The 16,575-nt window shown below is 45.7% G+C and overlaps 1 protein-coding gene across 25 annotated transcripts in view; it reads left to right on the forward strand.

Annotated features, from left to right (window-relative positions):
- Positions 1-16,575, forward strand: part of PRRC2B (proline rich coiled-coil 2B) — a 102,366-nt gene that overhangs the window by 14,135 nt on the left and 71,656 nt on the right. Inside the window, exon 1 of one of the 25 annotated variants that reach the window (XM_029201991.1) lies at positions 4,866-8,195. The exons of the other annotated variants lie outside the window; for them this stretch is intronic. The gene's annotated coding sequence lies outside the window, so the exon portion shown is untranslated. Of the gene's footprint in view, positions 1-4,865; positions 8,196-16,575 lie in introns of those variants that run through there. 25 annotated transcript variants of the gene reach the window in all.

Raw genomic sequence — 16,575 nt, forward strand, 5'->3', positions numbered from 1 at the left:
CCCCCCCCCCCCCCCGCCTTCTAAGTAAAACCTAGCACTGTTGAAATCGCGGGTCTCTGAAGAGTGTATTTGCCTACATAAAATTGGAAGGCGTTTTTTTCCTTTTATTTTCTCCCTCTTTCTAAATATCGTGGGAGGTCCGAGCCCACCTTAGGCAAGCCGAGGAGGTGTTTTTCAGGGGAATGGTTCGCTTGAAGGAAGTGGGAGAAGGGCTGGGGGAGGCTCTCCGGAGTGTGTCATTTGCTAAATGGCTGCCCGGGAGAAACCTTTAGAAGGCTTTGGTTTACAGGATTGTTAAATTGCCCCTGAGATTTTTTTTTTCCCTTTAAGGTTTGGTATGCATTTTACGTGCTTTGTATATTATAATCTACTTTGGTTTGAAGTCTACTTCCGTTTGAAGTCTTAGCGTGGTTTCTTCGAATACAATTGCAGCCATCTAGCCCAGCGTGCGCAGTGCTGTGGTGGAAGGTGGGAGTGGGGAGGCCCAGGCTTTGGGGTGCAAATCCTGCTTCTGTCGGAGAACTCTGGAATTCTCAGAGCCTTCATTGGCATACGGGCATACGTAGGGACATTGCATCCTCCCCCTGAAGATGGTTGAAGGACCTAGAAGAGGGCCTGCCACACAGTTGGTGCTTAATAGTTGCTTCTCCTGTGGCTGTTTGTATGCCTGCCATCAAGTCCTAGGGTGGAAGTTAGCCACTTGTGGTGCCACCCGTTGTGCTGAGCCGTCAGGTGGATGCCACAGGTGCTGGGCTAAGGCATGGCCAGGGGAAGACTTCAGGGCACAAAACATCACTGGGTTCTTGCTTATTCCGTGCTGGGCCTCTGTGGGGAGACAAGGATGGGAAAGAGCAGTATTTGGAGCCCTCAAGGACTACATAGACCTGGGCTGTGTGGTGGTAGGTCTCTGTCCTTGGATCCGAGGTGCCTGCCTCTTCCGAGTCTGTTCCTGCAGCTCGGGTTAAGGCACAGCAGAAAAGTACAAGATACTAGATGCTAAGGACAACAAGCAGAGGCCCAGGGAGTCTCTGCCTCTTGAGGATAACTGTTTTCCTTTGGGAATGGCAGAAAATCATTTGCTTGTTTGGGCAAGTGTGTCTCTTGGAGCCTGGATTCTGGTCCTCATTGGGTTACCGTACACAAGTTTCAGTCTCAGCTCCTGCATCTGTAAAATGGGAATAATTAAGTCTTGCCTTGGGTATCTGTTGGGTCCCTTGGGAGCCTCACATACTATTTGCAGCAAAGCACTTCCGTCCACGGGAGGATGATGAAAATATGTTTTCGGTTACCTAGTTTTCTGGTTTCTTTCTCCTAGTTCCTGATCTTTTTCTCCTGTTACCTTGGTTGGTGGAACCACCTCAAATTCTGTCCGCAGCTAACGTTTTGATTTTGCCTGGAAGCACCAGAATGGCCTAGAAGAGCTAGGCTGCTCAGCCAAATCTGGGGTGTGTGTGCTGTTTATGGGAGACCATAGGAAGGACTGAGGCTAATACTGAGGGAGACTGACCCCAGCCTTGGTCATGGGTGAGGGCTGAGGCCCAGGTTACCTCTGGGCCAAACCTGTAGCTTGTTTGTAAAGGGCCTTGGAGACAACTCTGCTTGGACATACGGTGGTCCTGCAGTTTAGTGGGGAATTTGTTTTGGTTCATTTTGGCATTCCCACAGACATCTTGGTTGTGTTGTGTTGTGTTTTTTAAACCTCCTTGGAACCTCCTCCTGGCTGTGTGACTGCGACATTCTAGCGGGTCAGGTCATCCTTTTCCTGCTTCCTGCCTCTTGGCCCATTCTTTATATGTGATTTCAGTCTGGCTCTGCACTGTTGGTTAACTGGTTGGTTAGGGGAGGTGATGAATTAGCTCCGTCTCCCACAAGCCTTTTTGATTACCTGTGAATTTCAGTTACCACTGGCTCCCTAATGCTGCTTGCATGGTGGAGGGGCCTGTCATGCCCTGCAACATTCTGGGTCCTCTCCGGGCTCCTTCAAGTGCAGACGGGTAAAAGGAGAGCCTGAGGAAGGAAGAGCCGGAAGACCTTGGGAGAGAGGAATTTCAGGAATGGCAAGTCAGAACCAGTTCCTGCGCAGTGTAGTTGCCTGGAGCCCGGCGGGATGTTTGTTATGCCTTTTGGTTGGTCCATCCCCCCACCCCCTTTTAAATTTCACTTCTTTTTTTCCTGAAGGATTATTTTATTGTGCTTTCAAGATTTTTTTTTTTTTTTTTTTGCCTTGCACAAAGTACTGACTCATGTTGCTAATGGCTGTATGCTGGTTGTATGTCTTATTATTCTGCTGGTTTAGGATTGTTCATTTCTATGTTTGTTTCTGTTTCAAACCAGAACAGGCCAGTTGGGCCAGTACACGTATTTCTAAATTTGATAATGAGGCTTCTCTACTTTCAAATGTGCGTATCTTGTTATGGGTGGGCAGGTGTTAAATAGGGCCCATCTACACTAGATTTTAAAGCGATGCGTTTCCCTCTGAAGAATAAAATTTCCAGCAGAGATCTGTTGGGGTTTGTGTCCTGAAATCTCATATTTTAGTCAGGGCAAACTAGACTATCTTCTTTTCCAATCATAACTTGATTTCTTTCTGAAGATCCTTTTCTGGGGCTTGTACAGACTTGGGAACCTTGGGTCTGTCATTTGAACAAATAAATAAAGGCGTAATCTGAAAAATATATGTATGTATAACTGAGTCATTTTCCTGTATACCTAAAACTAACACAATACTGTAAAGCAACTATACTTCAATTAAAAAAATAGATAAACAGCGAGGATTTACTGTATATCAAAGGGAGCTACATTCAATATCTTTTAATAGTGTATAATGGAAAATAATCTGAAAAAGAAAAATACGTATAACTACATCACTTTGCCGTACCCCTTAAACTAACACATACTTTAAATCAACTATATTTCAAAGAAAAAAAGGCGTGGCCTGTGGTGCTGGAGATGGGAGCGAGGTGAGAGATGGTAAGCCTTCTGGTGAAATAAAACTGTTTATGACAAGCTTTTGGGTGTACAAAGTGCCATTTGGACCGGCCTCCTCCCCTGGGAGCGTGGAAGACCTGGGCTGTGCTGTCGGTGATATCACCGAGTCTCTGTGGGTGGCACGTCGGAGTCTGCTCGGGGAGGGAGGCCTGCCCTCGTGACTTGAGCCAAAAGTCTTGGTCGAGTTTGTTCTTAACTGTACTTGTTGATTTTTTTGTTTTATTTTTTTCCGTGTGTCCTGAGCTGAGGGCTGGGTTGCTCTGTAAGGTGCCAGCAGCGTGGTTGGCTTGTAAAGCTTGTGCATGCAGCAGGAGGTGTCTGTGGGCAAAGTGCAGTCTAAAGTTGCTGGCTGTCCTGGTCCTTCATATTCTTTTTCAGATGACTTCTCTCCGCTCTCACCTCTACAGCTGGTTTTGTAGCTCTGCTCTGTATCCTTTCTTCCTCCTTTCAAGAGAACTACCAGCCTTTTCCTCCTTGTGGTGGTGCAGAAGCAGTATGTATTGCTTTTAGAAGTCACTGCCGAACATCGGCCAGGCACGGTGCGTTTTTCCCCATTCATAAAAGGAACATTTTCACTGAAAAAAAATTTGCAAAATACTGAAAAGTATAAAGACAAAAATAAAAACAAAAATCACCTGTAACTTCACCATCCAGAGATACCTGCATTAAGACTGGTGTATTTCTTTCCTTTGATTTTATGGGTTTTTTTTCAAAATTAGAAAAATATACTATATACACTATTTACGGATCATAGTTCCTCTTAACGTTATAGTATGTTTCTCTAAGTTACTGAAAAGATGATTTTTTAATAATTGCTGTTATATGGATATGCCATGATTTGCTTAATTCTCTGTTATTAGACATTTAGGTGGTTGTTACCCATTTTTTGTTATTATAAACATAACTTTAGGGAGCATCCTTGCACGTAAACCTTGGGTTCACATTGCTGATTATTTCCCGCAAGTGGAATTTCCCGGTCGGAGGGTGTGCAGGCCCCTGCTTTGGCTCTCTCTGGGGCAGCACCAGTTTCCTCCTTGGTCACTCCATCTTCAGCCTTGGGCACAAGGCAGCCTCCTTCGTGGACCACTGAGTTCTGGGTGTCTCAGTCCTGGCCAAGCCTTTTGATGAGTGGGGCTTGGGGTCTTACTCCATTTCCTGGTATGAGTCTGGACGAGTGTCTTCACTTAAACGTTTATTGTTCTGGGGGCGCAGATGTGGATGCCCCACTTGTGTTCCTCAGGAGCTCATGGTCCAGTGCGGGGAGGCAAGCACCTCCTTACAGAGGCCTTCGGGAGCTCCTCAGCCCAACTCCATCATCACCCGCCTGTTGCATCATCTTTCTTAACCCTGTTGCTTTTCTATTTTTTTCTTTTTTAAAATATTTATTTATTTATTTGTCTGCATTGGGTCTTAGTTGCGGCACGCGGGATCTTAGTTACGGGCATGCAGGATCTTTAGTTGCGAGCATGCGGGATCTTTAGTTGCGGCATGCGAACTCTTACTTGTGGCGTGTGGGATCTAGTTCCCTGACCAGGGATCGAACCTGGGTCCCCTGTATTGGGAGCGTGGAGTCTTAACCACTGGACTACCAGGGAAGTCCCCCCTCTTGCTTTTCTTTACAACTCTTTTCACAACTTTACAGTTTTTTAAACAATTATTTTATTGTGGTAAAATACACATAACATAAAATTTATCATTTTAACCATTTTTAAGTGTACAGTCCAGTGGCATTGAGTACATTCACAGTGTTGTGCAACCACTGTCCATCTCCAGAACTTTATCATCTCAGTAAATTGAAACTCTGCACCTATTAAACACCCCCCCCCCCCCCGGCCACCCATTCCCCCTGCCCTAGGCCCTGGCAAGTGTCATTTCACTTTCTGTCTCTATGAGTTCGATTAGTCTGGGTCCCTCAGATAAGTGGAATCATCCAATCTTTGTCCTTTGGTGAATGGCTTCTTTTACCTAGCATAATTTTTCAAGTTCATCTATCTGTGTTGTTGTGATGTGTGTCTGGATTCCATTCCTTTTTAAGGCTGAATAATATTTCGTTACACACACACTCCACATTTTCTTTATCCATTCATCTATCGATGGGCGACAACTTGGAAATAGATTTTTTTTTTAATTTACTGAATTGTCCCTCTGCCCCGGTGGAGTGAATGAGTGTCACATGAAGCAGATTCTTTTGCTTCTGTTCCTCCCTGTGCTCTGTGTCTCACACAGAGGGCACTCCGTCAGCACGTGTAGGATGAGCGATGGGGCTACTTAAGGGGGTCTGGTGGGAGCCCACCGAGAAGTCGAGCCCAGCTCAGCCTGGGTTCCAGTGGTCAGGGAAGGCCTTCTGGAGAACGTAGCAGACTTGAAGCAAGCACCTCTCGCAAATAGTCAGTGAGCCCTGGAGTATTAAAAATGTGTTTCTAAGTTGAAATCAGGAATGCATGGGCCACAGAAGAACGCTGGTGGGTCAGCTTGCTTTCCAGAGTCTCAGGCCCTTCGACTGTGGACGTGGTGGGAGTGCTCTGGTGGGGCGGGGGCCGGGGCCACCCAGGAGGCAGGTAGGACTTCACCTCCAGTCATTGAGTTGATTCTCCCAGCGTGCTTTGAGCTCATCTCCGTATGGAATGGGGGGTGAATCTCACTGCAGGACCAACTGGAAAAAGGAGGTCATCTCCTGCACTCTTTCCACAGTTCCTCTGTGTCTTTAGAGCTTTTCTCGGCAGGTGTTGTTTACATCCAGTTCAGAGCTTAGAGCACTGCTCTGTTCCAGGCCGCGCAGAACATGCAGGCCAGTATGGGAGGGCCGACCTGTCAATGGGACTGAATGGGCTGAGTGTTCAGAAATAGTTGGGGAGAGTGGAACGTTGCCCTGAAGCATAAAGTGGGATTCTTTCTGATACAAAATTAATTACAAAAGTATACTTACTGGGAAAAAAAATTAAAAGAAAAGAAAAAGCAAGGGTACATAGAAAAATGAAAGCTCTTCCTTCTGTCTTCCCAGGTGGTAGCCACTATTTATGGTTTGGTGTGTTTATCCTTCATGTGAATATGGCCCTTTGTAGGCAGGTTTTTTTGTTGTTGTTGCGGTACGTGGGCCTCTCACTGCTGTAGCCTCTCCCGCTGCGGAGCACAGGCTCCGGACGCGCAGGCTCAGCGGCCATGGCTCACGGGCCCAGCCGCCCCGTGGCATGTGGGATCTTCCTGGACTGGGGCACGAACCCGTGTCCCCTGCATCGGCAGGTGGACTCTCAACCACTGCGCCACCAGGGAAGCACTGTAGGCAGGTTTTTTAAAGAGCAAAAATGGGATCATACTAGTCTTTCTTCATTTTTAAACTTATCATGAGCATTTTTCTGTAGTAACATATACAGATCTATCATACTGTTAATGTTTTAAAAATAATACTTAGGAGGTTTTTAAAAAATATGCAAGTGTATGGAAGAAGAAAACAAAAATAGTTCTTAATCCCTTGGCCCAGATATTCCCAGTTGACTTTTTTTAAAAAGTAGTTAGAAAAATTCAATCTGTATTGAAATGCATAAGGGTTCCTCTCCAGTCTCTCTGAAAGGAAACCATTACTTGAAGTTTCTTGTGATTCCTAATAGAAAAAAAATTTATGCATATTATCCATCCATATATATATATATATTCTTCTTAAAGCAGGTTGCCCTTTTCAATTAATGTCTTGGTGTGCTCCACGAGGGCCTTTTTAGATGTATTACATCATTTATTTTAGCAACTACTTGATTTATCCCGTTTCCTATTGGTGGACAGTTGGGCTATTTCTAATTTTGGGATATTACACAATTTTGGTAGCATTCAGTCAAATTTCTCTTCAAAAACATGTAATTTGTATATAATAGCATGTGAGAACATGTTCCTGTAGTGTGGACTCTTCCTGTTGAATAGCGTTTTGGTAAGAATTCTGTTAAACTCTTTTTCAAAAAACTTTGTGCCAGTTTATATACAATAGTATATGAGAGCGGGTGTTTCTGAACTGTGGGCTTTCCTAAATGGACAGCTTTTGGGGGTCATTTTGGGCATGCGCATTTCCCAAATCAAAAGCAGTGACTGTTTCAGGCTTCCTGTAGTCGGTGTAGGATCTCAGGCTGTGATTGGTGTGGACACGTGTATCAGAAATGGCGTTTGCTGTGGACTCCCAGTGCAGAAGTGGCCCTGGGCATCTCATTAGGTAAGGCCAGTGGGGGAACCGGCGGGGTGGTTGTGGGGAGGGGCACAGGTAGCCAGATCTTAGTTTGATTTTCCTTATCGACTAAAATGATGGTACTTGGCACAGAGAGCCTGGCAGAGAGAATTCAGAGGCCTCCTCCGTTTGGAGTTCTCACATAGCCCTTCCGGAGATTTCTGAGGCTCGCATTACAGCCCTTGGTAGTCTTGTTGTTAATGCATCTTACTGTGGAATTTATCCGGAGGCCTGTGCTTTGTTGTGTTCAGTTCTCAACTCAGCCACTTGGCCGCCGGCCCCGACTTTCCCGGCCTGGTTATTCTAGGAGATCACACCTAGTGGGCGAAGTGACTGTGAAAGTGAAGCCCCTGGAAACGCCTGGGTGGTATTTCATCAGGCTGGGGCCTCTGGTGAGGTGAGTGCCCCGGGGAGGTGCCGACTGGCCCTTGCGGGCTGTTATTGTTAGCGCGAACCTAGAGAGAAATCGCAGGGAGAGTTGGGGATGCCTCGCCCCCCTCCTCTGCTCCTTTCCTGAGGGAGAGTAGCCCTTGCCTTTGATGGTCAGCTGCCTTCAGATCCAGGTTCTTCCACTTGCAAGCTGGGTGATTAAGATTATTTAATCTTTTGGAGTCTCTGTTCTCTTTCTCTGCAAAATATCATAGTAACGCCTGCCTCCTAGAATTGGGGGAGGATTCAGTGGGTCCTACGCTGAAGTGTTTCTAAGGTGCCTGGCACGAGGCGAGCAGGCTCTCAGTAAACAGTAGCTATTAATGGTTCCTGGATTCAGCACTAGCTGAGGGCCTGGGGGGTTGGAGTAGGCAGGCTTATACACCTGGGGCTCTTTTGTTTACTAGATGCTGGCGTTTCTAATTGTGTGCTAAGCCCTGTGCTACATGCTGAAGATTTAGACCCGAGTCAAACAGCCCCTGCCCTCACCTCCAGGAGCTCAAGACACCTTACCAAGGGCCTCCCCTTGGGGCGGGGGCATCGGGGCTCTTTCTGCCGTCCACCTCTCTCTAAGGTAAATACCCCCGGCAGGAGCATTTGATCAGTGGCTGCTGCCCTTCCCTGAGTTGGTTCTGTTCTTGGAGAGTTTTAGGTAAATGTCTTGAGAGGAATGAAGATGAGGTTTGTTAAAGTTCATGGCATCAGGCAGACAGGAGGGTTCATTTCTGCTGTTTACACCTTCCTGGACCTTGAACAGGCCTCCTTTACCCCTTTTAGCCTCTGTTTCTGTATCTGCCGGGTGGGGATGGAACCTGCCTCTCAGTGTTGCTGTGATGATGGCGCCTAGTCAGCTCGGAAACAGGATGATGTGTTGCTACTTTATTGCTCAGTTTACCTAGATCTTAAAACAATGTAACAGTAACATACAGCCTTGTTACAAAAAACCCAAACACGCCAGAAGTACACAAAGTAGAAAGTAAAAGTCATTCCTTCTTGCCGCTGTCCTTCAGATGGAGAGATGATGAGTGCTGTCTTGAAAACAGTTTCCTTTTCCAGTAACGGGAATGTTTTAATTGAACGTGTGAGTTTCATCCCTGAAGTGACTGCCGGAAAACAGGAGATACGAATGTTTATAGGTGTACTTAAGACATTTCATATGTGGTTTCCCAGCATTGTCGCTTCAGTCCTTTCCTGTCTTCTCAAGGAAAAAAGAAAGGGCGGTGGTAATCCTTTGTCCACCTGTATGAGTCCTAACGCTGTGTTGGTCCTACTAGCGGCGGCCAGAGCAGCTTTACCCAAGTGCTGCCCTCCAGAGATCTTAAGGCAATGTGATGAGCTTTTGATGTGGGAGTTTGGGGTACGGGGGCAGGGTGGGCCGTGTGGTCTGTGATGTGGACTTGGTAGGGGAAGGGGCAGCAGAGTCTGTGATAGTTCAGGAACTGGGGAGAGATGATGGAGTGGGACGGGACTGGGGGCTGTGAGAACAGAGTTCTCTCAGGATGGGGAAGGTCTTGTAATGCCCGTTTATTGTAAATAACCAATGAGTAAAGTTGGTGTGCTTAGGTGAAGGCACATGTTCCTCTTTTCTTTTGCTGAAATGATGGGCTGGCATCCCTCTGAAAGCCCCTGGGCAACACTTGGCCCTGAATTTTGGGTTCTTCCTTTTCATAACTTCAGACCTGCTCTTGCCTGATTGGTGGCCCAGGGACTGTCACCATCCTGGGTTTCCTCTAGAGTCTGAGGCTTGGAGAATAAATAGCATATGGGTTCTGGGGCTGTAGTCCTTTGGGCTTGTTGGAGATCATTTAAACCAACCCAGCCCTTTTAGCCCCCCCACCTTCAGTATATTTTCTGAAGAAAATAAATATTTGGTTTTATTTTCTTAAAAGAGAAGGTGGTTTGTGGGGCGGGGGGGTGGTTAGTTGTTGAAGAACCATCTCTGTGTCAGCAGACAACCTCCTGCATGTGGCTTAGCTCTGAGATGGCGTGATAGAGTGAGAAAGAGCGCAGGGCGACACCTCGGCCTGGTACTTCACCCCTCAGCCTCCGTTTCCCCATCTAAGTGGGGCCGACAGTGAGGACGGCCACCCCGGCAGTTGTTGGCATGATCCTCTGCACAGCTGTAATCGCTGTTCCTCCAGCCTGATGGAGTACTTCCTCACTCCGATTAGTGGGAGGCATTACCATCCAGGCAGAATGGTTTGTTGATAAGAGGTCTCCTTTGGGACACCTCTTCTGCCTCGTGCAGGCTGAAGGTGGGAGGCTGCAGGTGGAGGAGGGCTCCTGGAAGGCACCAGGGTCTGTTGTTTTGAGTGAACTGGGTCCTGCACCCCTGTGGGCTTTCGCTCCTGGAGGGCATCTGCCTCCTGTGGTGGGTGCCTGATTAGAGGCCGGGGTCTGAGCACTGCTGGTTTCTCAGGGCAGGGTCGCAGTTCTCATCTCCTTCCTTACCTTTCTGTCTGCCCTTCAGTTCTCTGGGCACGAACTAAAAATATGCTTCGTAGAAATGTCAGGTGGTACACGAGTATTGGCCCAAGCGTAAAGTTACACGTACCAGGACTTGGGTTGTAGCATTGTCTGTCACAGCAGACGGTTGGAGATGATTTACACGTCTGTCTGTAGAAGGTGGGTAAATAAAATGTGGCACAGCTATGCTGTGAAATACTAGGAAGGCACTAAAGAGTCTCAGATTGGTATGTGTTTTCTTGAAAAGATGACCACAGTGTATTAATAAAAGAAAGCAAGTTGCAGCATAATGTAGCAACAACCCACACTTGTAGAATAAAAATTGAAGACCACACACAAATTGCTGATACTTTTATGTGGGCTGAGAAGAAAGGCGTGGAGGATATCCACCAAGTTAACATTGGTTACCTTTTGAGTTGGATTGACTAGTTTTGCATATTTTAATATCATTTGAATTTGTTATAGTGAATGTGTATTAGAAACACTTATTACTTACAGAGATAACTAATTACAGAGGTAACTCATAAATGTAAAGAAAGAGACATGCCTATGGACCAGGCCCAGGGGCTGGTGCATTATTGGCTTCTTCCTGGCAAGAGCTTCCTCCCGGCTCCTTGTTTTACTCAGACCCACCCCGAGTGCCTTGGCTTCTGGTGCTGGGACCCTGATGGTTCACAGGAATCTGACCAGTTCAATCATGTCTGTTTATGTGTCAGTGGTCCTCGGAAACTGCTTTGTTGATCTGGTTAGAAGGAACAATCCAATACAAATCCTGTCTCCAATTTCTGTTCTCTCCTGAATCAGATTTTATAATATAGAGCATAGATTTTTTTTTTAATATTTGTTTTATTTTATTTATTCATTTATTTATTTGGTTGCGCCGGGTCTTAGTTGCAGCTGGTGTGCTCCTTAGTTGTGGCATGCAAACTCTTAGTTGCGGCATGCATGTGGGATCTAGCTCCCCGACCAGGGATTGAACCCGGGGCCCCCTATATTGGGAGTGTGGAGTCCCATCCACTGCACCACCAAGGAAGTCCCTTTTTCTTTCTTCCTTCTTTCCTTCCTTCCTTCCTTCCTGTCATTTAAAATACATGACTTCTTACTAAAAATCTCCAGTTCATATAACCAAGGGGTTTACAACTTCTCCTTTAAAAGTTATATTCCTGGGACTTCCCTGGTAGTCCAGCGGTCAAGACTCCGTGCTTCCGACGCAGCAGGCATGGGCTCAATCCCTAGTCCGGGAGCCAAGATCCCACATAGAGCATAGATTTTGATGGCATTTGCAGAGTGCTTCTCACTTGCTAATTCACCATTATTTGGAGGTGGAAAAGGAAGGAAAAACGGAAATAGAGCTATGTGTCATGTGTTTCTTTTATTTGCCATGTCCTTGGTAAATTTTACCCCTGGGCAGGGAGGCCTATGTGTGGCACATCTGTCCAGCTGTCCATCCCTGGCTGTATATTGAAATTGCCTTTTTGAGTTTTTTATTTAAAATTTTTTTCTACTTGCTAATAAGTTAACTGCATATGCAAAAGGTGAGATAGTCCAGTAGCTCTTTGCAGACTGCAAATAGATTTCTAGCTGGAGTCCTCTCAGGGTTCAGCTCAAGCCTGTGTGCCTGTGAGCTAGGTGGGTAGGGACTGACCCCACTGCTCATGAAGGAAGGAGCCGTAGCAGTTTAAGTTGGTCACTAGTGATGACGTTGGTCACTGGAACCATCGGGCAAGTGCTGTGCTTAGGGAGACTCAAGACAGACCCCTGTGGGTGAGGAGCCCGGAGCCCGCGCACACCCTGGGCCCACCGGACCCTGTGTTAAGAGTAGAGTTCCTACCTGATGCGGTGCACCCCGGGCCAGACTTGCCCTGCACGTTCACCACAGCCCCAGGGGTACACACAGAGCCTGGGCCTACTGTGGATATTTTATTCTGGGCCTCAGGGCCCCTTGATGGCTATCGTGGACCTCATAATCGCAGTAGCAGGTGTTTCTCTGAGTGCCAACACTTCTGGACCAGTGCCTAGATGTCAGACTGACCTGGGTTCAAGTTCAGGCTTTGCTATGCCCTAACTTGAAGATAGTGACCTTGGGCCAGTCATTTAACCTCACTGAGCCTTGGTGTCTTGTCTGTAAATTGAGGGTACAAATACCTTTCTCATTGTGGTTTATCTATTTTTTTCTTGTTTCAGAGAACTGCTGTTTTAAAATTCAGCTTTATTCAGATGTATTCATTAAATTACTTTTGGCTTTTTTCTTTGTGAATTATTTCTGCTTTCCTTCGTGTTCAGTTGTGCCTTTTTTTCTGACTCCTCGTATCAGATGCTTAATTTCACTCTTTTCTGTTACGAATTTAAAGTTTTTAGATGATTAAATTTCCTCTGAGAACAAATTTGTCTCTGTTTCAAAAGTTTGGTGTGTAGTGTTCTTTTCTCCATCTGTGCTATTTTCTAGGTATTCTGCAGCTGTGGTTTTGAATTCCCCTTTGAGTCAAAAGTTTTTTAAGATGGAGGTTTGAGTTTTCCAACTGATAGGATTATTTTTTCTTCTGCCTTCATTATATCTTATTCTATTGCACTGTGGTCAGAGATTTTTGCTTTTCGGAATTTGGGGTTTTCCTTGAAGTCTCATTTGTAGTCACTTTTTGAACATGTTTGCTGATCTACCTTGATCAGATCATCTATTACTGTCTCTGTTACTGTTTTGAGTGGGCTTTGATCTATCAGCGTGTAGCGATTGCTGTGTTTTCCATTAAAAATTTTTTTTTTCATTTTAAAATTGCTCTGCAAATATAGGTTCGTGCTAGTTATATTTTCATTATGGATTGTCTCCCGACCCATGACTTTGTTCTGCTTCTTACTTTTTTTGTGTCTGGCTTCTTTCGTTCAATGTTATATATTTGTGAGTTTCACCCATGTAGTTGTGTGGCGTTTATTCCTTCTCATTTATTTATTTTTTCCAGTTTTATTGAGATACAGTTGATAAGCTGTACAGGATAATGATTTGACTTACATACACTATGAAATGATTACCACAGTAAGTTTAGTGAACATCATTTTATTGAATATATGGATACAAAATTAAAGGAGTAGAAAAAAAATTTTTTCCTAGTGATGAGAACTCTTCAGATTTCTTCTCTAACAGCTTTCACATATAATGTACAGTGTGTTAATTATATTTCCATGTTGCACGTCACATCCCTGGTACTTATTTATCTTATGACTGGAAGTTTGTACCTCTTGACCACCTTCATCCAATTCCCCTTCCCCCTCCCTCCACCTCTGGTAACCACACATCTGATCTCTTTTTCTATGAGTTAGTTAGTTACTGAGTTACATAATTACTTTGTTTTTGGAGTATAATTGACCTACAACTCTGTATTAGTTCTTGGTACACAGTATAGTGATTCACTATTTCTGTGCATTTCAAAATGATGGCCACGATAAGCCTAGTTACCATCTGTCTGTTCCTTCTCATTGTTAAATAGTATTTTGTTATGTGAATATAATGTTTATTCATTGTAGCCGTGATAGACTTTTAGCTTGTTACCAACCATTTTGAGTTATCCTGAATACTGCTGCCATTAACATTCTCACACATGTCTTTCGGTGCGTGTGTGTATGTGTTCTCTTGGGTTCCTACCTAGGAATGGAATTGCCAGGTCACAGGGGAGGCATATGTTCAGCTTTAGTGGATGGCTGCCTGTTTTCCAGAGATGGTACCAATTGGCACGCCCACCAGCAGTGCAGGAGCCGTGTCCTCCCTCCACACACTCACCTGCACTTGGCGTTGTAAAGATGTCAGTTCTCCCTGCACTGATCTCTAGATTCCATGTAATTCCAACCAAAATCCCAGCAGGCTTTTCTTTCCTCGTTGGTTGTTTAGAAATTGACAAACTGATTCTGAAATGTATATGAAAATGCAAAGGGCCAAGAATAATCAAAGCATCCTTGAAGAACAAAGCTGAAAGGACTAGATGTCAGGACTTTGTAAAAGCTGCCGTAAGCAAGGCAGCCCAGTGTTGGCAAAAGGATAGACAAATAGACTGATAGAACAGAACAGAGATCTTGAAACAGACCGCACATAAGTAGTCACTTAATTTATGACAAAGGTGCCACTAAGACAGATGGAAAAGGTGGCCTTTTCAAAAAAAAAGGTGCTGGGAAAATTGGATTCTCTGTATGGGGGGCGGGGAAAGAATTTTCTACCTCAAATCGTATCCAGAATCAGTTTTAGGTAGATTATAGAGCTAAACATGAAAGAGAAAACAGAGCTTCTAGAAGAAAACAGGAGAGTACGATCTTGGAGAGGACAAAATTCTCTAAATAGGATACAGAAGGCACTACCAAAATAGAAAAGATTGACAAATTGAACTCTCTTAAACCTTCTATCTTCTACTTTTTACAAATGCTTCCATAAAATGCAACAAATACTGTTTTATAATTGCCCAGATATATTAGATAACCTGTTCCGTTTATCCCTTGGAACCCTCTGTCCTGCTCTCATCAGGACCGTTCCTCTCTTGCTGTAGTGCAGCTGCCATCTTGGGCTTTCTGTGGTTGTCACTCTGGTCTTGTCCTTCTGTGTTGGATCTCTTGTTTCTTTGATCCTATGTGTATGTATATCAGCTGGGGAATGTGAGCGTCAAATAACAACAACTGTCTTAAGCTGCTTTCAACAATAAGGAAATTTATTGGTTCAGGTAAGTAGAACTCTAGAGGTGGGCAGGTTCCAGATTGGTTGGTCCTGTGTGAGGTGTTGTCCCTAAGGAACCAGGTATCTTATTTGTCTGGGTGGGTCACTGGCAAGGGGGGTGGGTTTCTCCCTTAGACAGGCATGCCCCTCCCCCAAGCTGGGTGTGGGTCAGCCTTCCAGCTGCTGTCTGCCTGGGAGAGGACTAGGTCACTTCCTCTGGAAAGGAAGAACGGAGAACTAGCTTCCAGAAAGGCAGGCAGGAATGGCTACTGCAGCATTTACCTCTGTCTTGGTTTTCTCTCTTGTTCATTAGAGTATCTTTCTCTGCAACTTTCTAAGAAAGTAGATAAATGTTTTGAGTCCTTGTGTGCATCTGAAAAAGTCTTTTTCTATCCCTGCACTTGACTTGGTCAGCTGGGTACTGGATTTCCGAGTGAAAATTGTTTTCTGGGGCGGGGGGAGGCGGGGATGATGCTGATGAGAATCACAGTGGCTCTTGAGGACTCACTGCCGTTCCCCTTGTTCCTCCCTGGGACCTTTTTTTTGGGGGTGGAGGGAAGGTCGGCTTTCAGCAGCTTTTGGGTTCTTGTCTTCATCCCTAGCGTACTGAAGTTTCGTGTTGTACCTTGTGTTCCTTTTACACGCCTTACTCTGAGCACTGAGCGGGCCCTTGCAGCCTTGGGTACTTCAGCTCTGGGAATTTCTCTTGTGATTTTTATTTGATAATTTCCCTCCTTTTGCCTCTGTGTTTCTAGAAATCCTAGTTAGATTTGGATTCCTGGATTAATCTGATTCATCTCCTTGTTATGTTTTCTGAGAGATCCTTGACTTTATCTTGCATTTCTTCTATTGAAGTTGAAGTTAAATTTGTTTTAAAAAATTTATTTATTTTTGGCTGCGTTGGGTCTTCGTTGCTGCGTTGCTGCCAGCGGGCTTTCTCTAGTTGCGGCGAGCAGGGGCTACTCTTCGTTGCGGTGTGCGGGCTTCTCATTGAGGTGGCTTCTCTTGTTGCAGAGCACGGGCTCTAGGCGCGTGTGCTCAGTAGTTGTGGCGCACGGGCTTAGTTGCTCCACGGCATGTGGGATCTTCCCGGACCAGGGCTCGAACCCGTGTCCCCTGCATTGGCAGGCAGATTCTTAACCACTGCGCCGCCAGGGAAGCCCCCCTCCAGGTTCTTTAGTTTATTTGGTTTCTGTCTTTTATTTGAGGTCTCAGACACAGCTGATTGGAAACTGGGTGGGTGGGTCAGAGGGGGCTCTTGGGAGTGGAGTGGGTGGGTGAGAAGCCACCCTTTTATTCTCCAGCCCCAAGGTCCGCTCTGTAGGTTTTCGAGAGAAGACTCCCTCTTTGCCAAGGGTGTGGAGGGAGGGAGGTAATTGGTTTGTCTACCAACTCTTCTGGGAGGCCAAGAGCAGAGGGAGCCTCAGGCGCCTCTGGTTTGCTCCTCAGGTTTGTACTTAGCTTCTTTTTTTAGCTCCTTTCCTCACCCCCACCCCCTTTGACCCTGGTGTTCTCAAGTCTAGACTTCTCTTGTTTAATTTATCTGGGGGGAGGGGCGGGCAGGGAGGCGATGTGGAGGCAGGCTCTTGCACATGCAGCCTCTCTGCAAGAGCTCCCAGCTTTACCCCCCCCGTCCCCCCCCCGCAGTCTTACAGGGCACCCACTACTCTTAGGACCTTCCCAGCTCTCTGGGGTCCTCAGTTCCTAGGATCTGTAATCTCCTAAATCTATTACTACTTATGTCTGTTCTCTGCCAAAATCGTCCCTGTCTTTGGGGGTCTCTTTGTTGTCATTTTAGAGG

Source organism: Monodon monoceros, unplaced genomic scaffold (assembly GCF_005190385.1).
Source record: "Monodon monoceros isolate NGI ecotype Baffin Bay Population unplaced genomic scaffold, NGI_Narwhal_1 Super_Scaffold_5, whole genome shotgun sequence".
In the NCBI taxonomy this organism is placed as follows: domain Eukaryota; kingdom Metazoa; phylum Chordata; class Mammalia; order Artiodactyla; family Monodontidae; genus Monodon; species Monodon monoceros.